This window comes from Ailuropoda melanoleuca, chromosome 7 (genome assembly GCF_002007445.2).
Source record: "Ailuropoda melanoleuca isolate Jingjing chromosome 7, ASM200744v2, whole genome shotgun sequence".
NCBI lineage: Eukaryota > Metazoa > Chordata > Mammalia > Carnivora > Ursidae > Ailuropoda > Ailuropoda melanoleuca.
Genome location: NC_048224.1, coordinates 42068840 through 42080754, shown reverse-complemented (window position 1 = coordinate 42080754; position 11915 = coordinate 42068840).

The window sequence follows — 11915 nt, the reverse complement described above, 5'->3', positions numbered from 1 at the left end:
GATAGACAGATAGATAGATAGATGATAGATAGATAGATGATAGAGATAGATAGATGATAGATAGATAGATGATAGATGATAGATAAATGAGTAAATGAATAAAGGTGGCTACTTCATAGGCTTGGAGAGGATTCAAAAAAATAACCCAAGTAAGACACATAGCACAATTCCTGGCACAAGTGTGTTCAATTAATGTTAGTTTCTATTGAAGCCTTGGAATGGCCTCGTTTGAGAAAGAGAGAGCAGACAACAAAAGTATGTTTCCTTGCGTGGGTATCACACAAATTAATTGCCGAGCAGTGTTAGTTTTCCCTGAGAGTCCGGTTTTCTGCTTCCAATCTTAGAGGCATGGTTTCATTTCAGGAGTCAGCTTCTATCAAAATGCATCAAATTTTATTGCACTTGATTCATACAGGCTTTTTATATTGTCAGAGACTCCATCTGGTTCCCTCTGACTCAGGCCTCAAACGGCATTCCATTCATTTGAATATCAGCACATTGGCTTGGAAAAGATTACCCCTAAAGCCATCTAGTCTTGCTATGCCAAATATTTGGCACATATATTAACACTCCCTCACTTCGGTACCCATGGCGTTCATTGCTAATCCGTCACAGCACTTTCTCCCCCGAGTCCAAATGAGGCTGTGGAGACAGGTGGCCATATCAGCTCACTGGGGTTGACACGTAAGCTGAAACTCGGTTGCGTCCCAAACCAGTTCAACCTCTCAATGTTTGAACCACCTCTACAATATTACTGTCTATTTTTTTTAATATGTCTGATGTTGTGGAGCTCCCTAATAAGGGAAGCCACAGAGGAAGAGGAGAGAGAAGGAAACCAGATACTAACATTTGGGCAGCATATCTAACTGTCTCCAACAATCCTGGAAATATGTGGCTTAAGAAGCCACAATTCAGGAAAACTATAGGATTTAGTCCAAGGTTCCCCAGCAGGTAAGCAGAGTTTGATCTCCATTCTTTCTGCTCTAAAGGCTATGTTCTTCTCTATCCTATCACAGTGCCTCCTTAACAATTTTCAAAGTCTTCCAGGGCTACATCTCTGGCATTGGGGTCACCATGTCACAGAGCCCTTTCTAGGTCTCTTATTTAATGCTGAGGTCTGAGTCAGTCTGTAACCCATCCTTCCTAGACAAATCTCTAATCTCTTTGCTTTGGCTCAAGAGCTCAAGAACTACTGCCGGTAGCGTCAACTAGATTTCCTGAAATTCTGGATGAAGGCCAGAGGAGGTCCTTGTTCCATTAGGAAAGGAATTGAAATTTACATTTGAAACAATTTTCCAGAATTTTACAAGAACCTATATTGTGCCCACTTGGTCGGACCCACTTTTTATTTTCCTTTCTGTCTAGGCAAGAAAGAGGAGAGAGAAAGCAAGGGCTCTGCAGAATTTTTATTTCAAAAATTGAAACCAGACCACACCAGGGCAGTTTGTGGTCTGAATGTATCAATGAATCTAGTCATATTTCATCTGAGCTTTTCTTAGGTATACTAAACCACAAATATGAATCTCATTATTGTGTCTAGATGGAAATATTTTATGGATTAAGATTTGTGAGCTTAATTGGGTTGGTAAGGAAACTTCTGTTTGGGGGATAGGAAGAAGGAAGCCACGGAGCCCCACCAGCGCTTCAGCCAAACTAAAGAAGGAAACAGTATCTGGGGGGCGAGGGGCTGTACTTAACATTGGCTATTGACATGGGTCTAAAATTAAATCCAAACTCAAGTTCAGCAGAAATATTGCCAGATTAGTGATGGATCACAGGTCCCTACAACCAGAAAGTGAAGGACTGGGGATGCACACTCTTGTTTATTTGACAGGAGAGTGGATGGGAGCTGCCCAAGGTCCCGTAGTGAGAGGTTGGCAGGAGTGTGCCTCAAAGCTCATCTTCTAGCCCTTGGATCTACTGTACTCTCCACTGCACGGCCTCAGGAGAGCCTCATATCTCTGGGAGCTGAAAAATAAGTAGTGAAAAGTCAAAATTCAAAAGGAGAGAGAGTGACCTAAACAACAACAAATACTGCATTGAAATGGGAAAAATTGCTGACTAATAAGCCAGGAGGCTTCATTCACATTGAAACCAGAATTTTACACTGATTCTATCACAGGCCTGGTCCAGTTCACCTCCTGCCAAAGGTCTAGTTGAGTTTACTTTGATCCTATGGAAGGTCTGTCTCAAAGCGGACAGTACCGGGCTCTCAAGAACCCTTGAGGTGTTGCCTGGAACCTCATGGGAAGGAGCCCAGTGTGTCTTGGAAGGAGATATGCATACATAATAAAGTCACCCAAAATCAATTTTAGAATGACATGTGATGGAAATCATATCAAATCAAGAATCTGGACAATTCAGAGGGAAAAAATTACCCGAGGAAACTTCTAATAATAGATAGTTTTTTGAGCTCTATCTTGAAGGACAAATAGAGTTGTCCACTCAGAGATGGCAAAGGGGCTCTTGAGCAGCCTTCAAGGCATCTGGCACCCTCTCTCATTGGTAACTGAGATATGACAGCATGTCCAAAGATTTTCCCTGTTGAACCGGGTGTTTGAAAGTTATGGAGAAAGCACTTGGGACTGATCTTGAACCATAACTTTTTTCCTTGGCCCTCCAGCACAAAAGGTTGTAGAAGACTGTGGTTCAGGGCACTTGTCTGGACTTAGATGGACTTCTGTCCATCTGACTCCACTACTTAATACATGTCTGAACTTACAGAAACTGCGTAATTATTCTCTGCCTCAGTTTCCTCATCTTCAAAATGAGAATAAAGATACTGCCTCATACCATTTTGTGAGAATTTAAAATTGGAAACCTAAGATGCTTACTGGCAAAATAAGCACACACAGAATGGTCGTAGATGACATTTTTATTACTTTTATTATCATTGTTATGATTTCAATCTCTTCCTTATCTTCCAAGGCCTTTTCAATCAATATTTGGTGGTTCTAAGCATTTCTTCCTCCAGGAAGCCCTCTGGGAACTTCCATGCTCAGGGTGGCACTTTCTCCAATTCCTTCATTCAGACCAGCACTGCTACTGAACCTTGCTGTGTATGTTCTAGTTTCTGATATTTCCGGAAACAGAGAATAGGTCCTTCTTCTGCCTAGTCTCCCTAGCATTCATCATGTTGTGCAGCCCGTACTAAGTAAACAACAAGCGGCCCTCAAAAGAATCTTAACACTTATACTCTTGCTATCAGCCTGAGAGTATGTGCCATGTTCTCTATCTGCACAAACATTATCACAGTATCTTCTTAAGAATATCACAAATATTAAATCCATAGTACATGGATTTAAAATCAACTACATTTGTGGGCGCTTGGGTGGCTCAGACAGTGGAGCATCCGACTCTTGATTTTGGCTCAGGTCATGATCTCAGGGTAGTGAGACTGAGCCCGGCGTCAGGCTCCCACCTGTCTATCAGTAGGCGTGGAGCTTGCTTGAGATTCTCTCTCCCTCTGCCCCTATCCCCCTGCGTGCGCTCTCTATCTCTTACAAAATAATAAAATAACGATAAAAAATTTTTTAAAAATCAACTGCATTTGTGAACTTTTAGGAGAAAATTGTAAGCTTTATGATTAGGACATGTTGATCTTCTTCATTGTGGTATCCGTCATGGTTAACGCAAGGCTTGGCTGATGGTGGGTATTTAATAAATATGTGCTGAAAAGATGGATGGATGGATGGTTGGATGGATGGACGGATGGACAGATGGATGGGTGGATGGATGGGTGGGTGGGTGGATGGATGGGTGGATGGACAGATGGACGTATGGATGGATGGGTGATTGGATGGATAGAAAACCAAAGAAACCTTAGAGGACCAAGAAACCTGGAAATCTCTTAACACAGAGTCTCTCCAAGATCCTATCGCTGATACTTCTTTCTGGGACCTTTACAATGACCTCAGACTAAGAATTACCAGAAGCCTCTCATATGGACTTATTGTTGAAGGGCTTTCAATAACCCGGGGGAAGAGATAAACCTCAATCAAATTCATTGACTTAAGAAGGAGGATCTCTGGGTATTAATATCAGCTTTACCACTAATTAGCTACCGACCTTCTCTGATGTTTCAGTTCAGTAATTCCCTTTCATGGCATGTACTGCCTGTCCTGATTCAGATGTGGCTGCCTGGCGCGATGTATTCATACCAGTGCTGAAGCGGGGATCTGCGGAAAATTATAGGTGCTGATTAGCAATGTCCGCCACGTATACTAGAAGGATGTGTGCTGGTGCCACAGATTTGCCACCCCCAGACTCAGTGATCTTCTACCGTTGCTTTTAAGCCCTGCTCAACTCTGATTTTCACTCTATCATCTCCTGTCTGTGTCTGTGGAAAGTGCCGAGAAGCTGAGCCAAACATTTCCCGTCAGGAGCAGTGTCTTAAAAGACTAAACCGCAAGCAGCCTCTTCTGGAGAAATCCCTGGCGGAACAGCATGGACAACCATCCCAGTAGGAGCGCTGCCTCTTGGCCAGGGTACTGACCTCCCAGAAAAGAGCCCCACCCTAGGCTCACAGACTTGCTTTTCTTGCTACTGAATGAGAATAGATAAACCAGGAGGAAAATCAGGGCTGTATCCTGAGCCTCCTCACTCTGCTTGGATTTCAGACACTTCTGACACTTGACGGACTGAGGCACTAACGAGACACTGCCAAGGAAAAAGCAGTAGTGGGCAAGAGGGGGCCCCCCCGCATTCCCCTACGAATCTCTCATCCTTCAGAGACTAGCCTTCCCGCTAACTGCCTTCTCTACACCAAGGACACAAACCATCACACAATAACAACACACACAGGTTACTGAGCTCTCTTCCCCTGTTAGGTACTGTCCTAAATGGGTTCATATATTATCTCATTTAATCTCATTTTCTCCCACTTGCAGTTGAAAGAACTTTATTGTGGGGTTGATATTAGTGTTACCATTTTACAAACAAGAAAGTTGAGGCTCAGAGAGGCAATGTTACATATCGAAGGTCACAGCTACTAGGTGGAACCATATGAAGTTACCTTCTGTCCAACCATTTTGGACCTACAAAAACGGCAAATTCCATAAGGGTCCAACTGAGAGCAAGTGGCAGAACCAGGGTTCAATAGTATTTGACTGATTCTAGAACGGATATTCTCAAACACTGCACAGACTCTTCCTGGATAATTGTCCATTTTAGCATTTATCATTCCTCCCTGTAATAATCTGTCGATGTGTCTGTTTCCTTTACTGGACCGTGAACTTAATGAGAGCAAGAATTATCCGTTTTGGGTCTCTGAAACACCTCACTATCCCTTGGGCTATCTTAGCACTCAATCAGTTCATCTCTGTTGAATGCAAGAATGAGTAGTTTTTCAAATGAAATAATTCTCAGGCCTCTGGGATGATTGCTGGCTCCAGTAGCGTCCGAATTGGGCACCAGTTAAGTCACCATGCTACATGAATGGATAAATGCTTCTCAGTGCTGGAATTCAAACACCTAGGGCTTGGAGGTGCTTTGGTTTGGCAGTCAGAGTTCTCTTAATTCTTTTAAGACAGGTTGTGCTGGCCTTACTCAACTATAAGGATCAGATGTCCTCGGAAAAAATCCACACTTAAGGCTGTTTCCTGGCTCCTCTGTCTTCCTAACACATTCCAAGAAGGAATTTATGGATGTTGGGAAGGACAAGGGGTGAAGAATTTCTAGAACCTTTAAGAACGCCCATGTAAGCAGCTCCATGCTCAAATGACTGTGTACGATAAAATTCTCTTGCCTGTAAGCAAGAAGAAAAATTTGGTGTGAGTGGCCTCATGTGTTGCCAAAATGCGGTGGAAAGAGATTCATCTGCATTTCTAAACAGTAGGAATCCCCCTCGCTGCCCCCAACCTAGGATATTCCATGTGCGTGCCTAAGTCAACAAGATAGATATATTCTGGGAGCCACTAAAAATGAAGTCATACGTAACTAATTCTGAAATATGATTCTAGCCAGTTGGAAGTTTTATCTTTATCTAAAAATGAAATTGTTTATTCTCCAGCTGTGACCAGGAAAAAATTCAAAGATTGTTGATTCCTTCATCCAGCAGTGGTCTTTGTCCTGTGGCGAGGTGCCTACAAATAATGGATAGTTTATGTCATGCTGCTTCCAAGAGGTTAGCTACCAAATAGCTCTTCTCGGGGATGGGGTAGGGGCAGATCTGATAACCAGACAAGAGGCACCTTAAAGTATAAAATTATTAACCAGAAAGCCCTTGGAATATGGCTGCCATGATACCAACCATGCTCTCCTCACCTGTCAAAGGAAGGGTTACCTCAGAGTAATGTTCTGAATAAAAATCTATACTGCCAGGATCTGGAAAATGATCCTACACTGGCAACATCTAATACCGGAGAAGGTGAAGCAAGAACTAATTTTTGTTTTGCAACTGTAATAAAGTCCTAACAGTTTAACGCCCTCCCCAACTTAAAAAAAAAAAAAAAGGCTTCAGGACCATCATTTAAATCTCTTTAAATTTGGAGGGGGGAACCCTAAATATGCCAGGTATTTGGAGGCCAGGGACTAAAGACAGAAGCTTACGTTCTATCTAGTCCTCTCAGCAGAGGACACTGAGCAATTAGACCCCTATCCTTAGATACAACGTTGCTTACTGGGCTCAGTGCCAGCTCTTCACGTTGACCCTTCAGGTACTCGTATTCCTTACTCTGGTTCTACCAGCTCTGTGTGCTCACTCCTTTCCGCTGCCCTGCATGTCCTTGACACCCCAGTAGAACTAACCTTCAGTATTTCATCCACTTTTACCCCCACCTCTGCCTCTAGCAGGGAGCCACAAAGGGATGCATTTGTCATCTTCTTTATTCTCCTTATCAACCATGAATTCCAAGTCCCTTGCCTTTTCTCTGTTCCCTTTCTAGGCTTCCACAGGCTCCGAATTCTACCCACCTACTGCGGTTGTATCCACCCACTTTTCGAAACTGCCACCCCTCCTTCGGGTCCGTCTCAGATGGCGCCTCTTTCAAAGTGTTTTTCCTAAGCCCCTCGAAAGAATGCAGCCTCCCTCCTTTAAACATGCATAGACTTTGATTGACCAGTCTCTGCTGTTACCTGTTATATTGTTACTATAATCATGATGTATCTCCCTGATTCTCCCAGCCCTTCTAGATGCAAAGTTTTCTTTCTGATCCATTCTCTACTTGACCAGTGTTATTATTGCTCCTATTATTATTAGCCACCATATAGAAAGCCCCTACTGTATGCTAGACACTATGCTAGCACCTTAACATATCTCACATCTCACTTCATCCCATTCTCCCGAAACACCATGAAATAGATGTAGGTATAGCCATGGAGGGGATCCAGGCAAGTGAGACCCAGGGGGTGAGTGAGTGGCCCCAAGAAGCAGCTACTAAGTGGAAAAGCTGGATTCTAACATAGGTCTATTTCTTTCCGAAGATAAGGCTCTTTCTCCCACACCTAGCTGCTTAACAGAGTGGTTTATGTTGCTGAAGGAAAGGGACTGAGTCCTCTCAAAAACTCTGGAACAAAGTACTGTATGGGCCAACAGAAGGAGAGCCGTAAGTTATCTCTGACAAGTTCTACCAGCTTCCAAGAGAAGGGTGAGGCAGAGCAGGACAAGATGTTAGGCATGGCCAGAGTGGTCCCTGAAGTAGCTTATCTTTGGTTTGAATTGAAGAGAAGAAACTCATGGACAACTTGGGGCTCAAAAGTATGATGAAAGGAAGGAAGGAAGGGAGGGAGGGAGGAAGAGGAAGAAGAAAAAGTTTACTATCCCAAGGGTAGGATAGGGAGAAGAGGAGAAGGATGCTGGCCTGGGGAAAGGTGGATGTCCCTTCAGATTTGAGGAGGACAATAGCCGTAAAGGCCATTTCTCACTTGTACCTGAATATGTTTGAACATGTAAGGTCCAAAAACATAAAGGAAATCATACTGCACACATTTGCTTATGTTTAGCTCAGTTACCACATAGGCGCCATCTTCTCACACTAGCCTCCTGCCATCTGTACCTGAGGTACTCACCCATTTTCATGAGACAGGACACTTAGCAACATCATACAGATTCTCTTTGACCTCTCTGAGCTTCAGTTTCCTTGTCTGTACCACGGATTTAGTATCACTAAGCAGTCCTCCAAACCAATCCCGCCCAATAGAACTTCCTGCCGCAACGGAACCGTTCTGTAGCTGCATTGATGTTATAGTCACTAGCCACATGCCACTATAAACCACTTGAACTGTGAGAATCACACTGAGGATGGAGATTTTCGTTATATTTAATCTTAATTCATTTTCACTTTAACAACCACTTGTGACTAGTGGCTGCCATATTGGACACCACGGCTCTAGACCAATGCATTCAAAGTTTTCTACCTCTTCTTGAACCTTCTATCTCATGGGGAAATGTTTATGGTATTTTTTCTCTCCAGATTAATTATGTTTTGAGAAATTAACAGGAATGGACGGACCTAAAGAGTCTCACCCCCCCCAAAAAAAAGCTCAGCAATTTATTTGGATCTATAAATTGCTTTTGATAAAGATACAAAGCAAAATCTGATCTGCACTACTTTTCTTTCCCCAGAATTTATGCTGATAAAGGGCAGGGCAACATGCAAAGTTTGGAAATAGCCCGTTTGTCCTAAACGTGTAACCCCGGCAGCTTATGTGTGTCTCTTCCTGCTGTTCTCTTTTGCAAACGCTGATACTCAACTAGATGCTTTAACGTTATCTAAAATATAGGTAGACCTGGGTCTGTATCTTCATCCGTATCTTCCAAAGTGTATTTGTCTGGGAACTCTGAAAGAGGAATCTCTCCGTCACTGCAGAACTTTATCCTTGCTTAAGAAACAGATCTGCATATGCCAAGGTAGATTTCAAGAGTTGGGAGAAATAAAATTCTAGAAAAAATATTAATTGAAGGCCATACTTCCCCCTACAAAAGCTTCCCTTTGATGAGCTCCTGCTGTTAAGGCTCTGCCGTCCCTACTACCCACGTTATCTCATGCGCTTTTCACAAGAATCTTCTGAGAAACCTTTTATCACATTTGAATGATGACGTGACTCTGGTTTAGGATAGTAGATAATATTTTACCCAAGAAAGAGAAAGTTGAACAGTTACTCAAACCCAAGACAGTGTGTCTACAGAAGCTATTCTTCAACACTAGCCTACATTCCAGTGCCTTGGATCGTGCTATATTCTCAAAGAAGCCCTTTCTGCTGGAGAGTTCCAAGTAGAAAAATATTTCTCCTCTTGTGCTGAAATTTGCCTTCTTGTAACCAACTCCCCTCCCCAACATAAACACACATCGGCCCTTGTTCTGTCCTTTGAGGACACAAGGGACTAGCCAGCTCCTGCTTCCCTAGGATTTATGCGTGGTCGTCCTGTCCTTCTCAACCCTGGCTTTTTCAACTACAGGATAAACACACACAGTCCACACTCATTCCTCCTACAAGATAGTTTCCAGACCTTCTATTGCCTGATCACTTCTTATAAAGATAAGAATCTGCTTGTGCTTTTTAAAGAGTCTCTATAGAATAAGTCGTCCATTCTGAAATTTTAAAAGCCCTGCTGTCAGAACATGACCCTTCACGTCTAACCTAAGTTATCACAAACTACAATCTAAAGTAATCATCCCTAGGTCTATCCTCAGGGAGACATTAGCCAGCCAGTTGTCTACATGAGAATATTTTACATTTTTAAAGGTTATTATTTGCTCCCTATCTTTTTCCTCTCTGGTGTAAATATTTCCAGTTCTAGAAAATTGATCTTCATAAGGTTTACCTCCTCCCCCCATCAGCAGTTTCTACAGTGCCTCTTTCATCTAGATCCAGGTTGCTACAGAGTTTAAGACAGTATTCGATGCGGAGGTCGAGCTCAGGCTTAAGCAAAGGGCAGCTATTGACCTGAACTCATGGCTACAGTTTGTTCTTAGGAGTGCAACAGAAGAGCAGCCACTGTTTAATGTGTGCCTACTATGGGCCTGTCACCATGCTGGGTGCTTGCTGTACAGATTTCTAATCCATAAGTCCCTTTGGAAAGACTTGCACTCACATTTTACAAATAAGGTCATGGATAGAGAGGAAAAGTCATTGTCAAAGTCACAGAGCTAATGAGCGGCATTGAGCCCAGGTGTGTCTAATTCTAAAACCTGGGCACTTTCCTCCACACTGAAGATGTAATGGGTCTTTTCCAAAGTACAAAAAGTATCCACCTAACCTCAGACCACCCTGAGCCAATGGGAAATACACAACCCTCAAGAATCACATTTGCTTCCTCCAAACAATGCAGCATTTGGCTGTGCCAATGTAAGTCTCTTACATACAGCAGTGAAAAATCCTCACTCAACCCATACTCTGGTCATTATTACCCTAGACTCATTGCCTCGGAGTCTCAACCAGCAACTCTAATGGCCTTTTAGATGGAAATTTAAGTCATTTAGCAACACACAAAAAAGTGTTGGATTAAAGTCCAAAAGCATTTCAAGCTTGGCCCATGGCCCTTTCTCATAAAAAAAAAAAAGAAAGAAAGAAAGAAAGAAAAGAAAAGAAAAAAGAAAAAAGAAAAAAAAAGAAAAGGAAAGAAAAGGCTAAGAATTGATGGGAAGAGGGTGGAAGGAAGGACTTTGTGGAAGGCAAAGAGAGTTAAAGTGATTGCAATAGAGTGTGCAATTAATGAATATTTGTCCAGTAAACAAATAAGATGGGCTATGCTGGCTTAAAAAGAAGAAGAAGAACTTGCCAAGTTTCTCTTCATAATAATTTTTACTCAATGGGCTGGCCTACATCACAGATCCGCACATTCTTATTTAGGAAAGTAATTTGAATAAGAAAGCATACTCAAAAAAAGTGTTTGTTTCCTTTTTTTGTTGCTGTTGTTTTGGGGTTTTGTTTGTTTTTGCCCAACCAGGGAGTAGACGCCCTAAGTAGCTGATGCATGGATAGCTGGTAAAATACCAAGTACGAACATAATTAGGATGTGATGGGGATGTGTAGATAGGAAGTTGTTGATTAAATGCATAGCCAGTGCTTTCACGGTCCCCAGACCCTTGCTCAGTCCTACAGAGATGTTTCTCAGTTCAGTTTTCCCTGCCATAATCCCTCTGCAGATTTCACAGACACTTTCTGTTGTCATGCAGAAGGCAATCACTGGGATCATGTTGATGCATTCTATCATCGGGATAAAATCCTTCTGAAAAAAAAAGTGAAGAGAACCTTATAGGATAAGCACTCCAAATTCTGCTTCTACTTGACATGTGTAACTCACGCTGAATGAGCAAGTGTAAGAATAGCAGGAGCATCGAAAAATGCTAATTTGTGAAGCGACTGATTAAAAACCAAATACCTCTCAATTATTTTCTTGAACTATATTCAGGTTTATTTTCTAATTAAAGAGTATGAATGACTTCATTCCCTGTATATGCCATTCCCACATCCATCCAGAGCATAGTTAGGTCAATAGTATAACCCTCTAAGGTTTAGCCACGTCTTCCTATCTACTCAAAAATTTCTCAGCCACCTTTGACAACAGCCCTTGCCTCTGCTACCTTGATTGTCCGTACTGATAAATAGTCATAAGGCAGATTAATAAGACAACTTAGCAAAGTAAGAACTGCCTCACAATAGCATAATCTCCTCCATACTCTGTTGGTTATCTAATCCTTTCTCTCTTTAAGGCTCAGTTTAAAATCCGTCCTTTCCAGCTACCACTCTTTGACAATTCTTTTCATTTGTTTTCAAATTCCATCAGCAGTAATACTCTATACCTCAAAATCAGTATATTGCCTTCCTTCCTGCTTTGTTCCTTAAGTATTGAATGTGTGATTCCATTTTATTTATAATTCTATTGTTAAGGCCTTGAGGGTAGACTGTTGGTCTTATATTTATTTCTACCTCCACGGAATTCTGATTATTATGGAAAACTCAATGTATTAGTC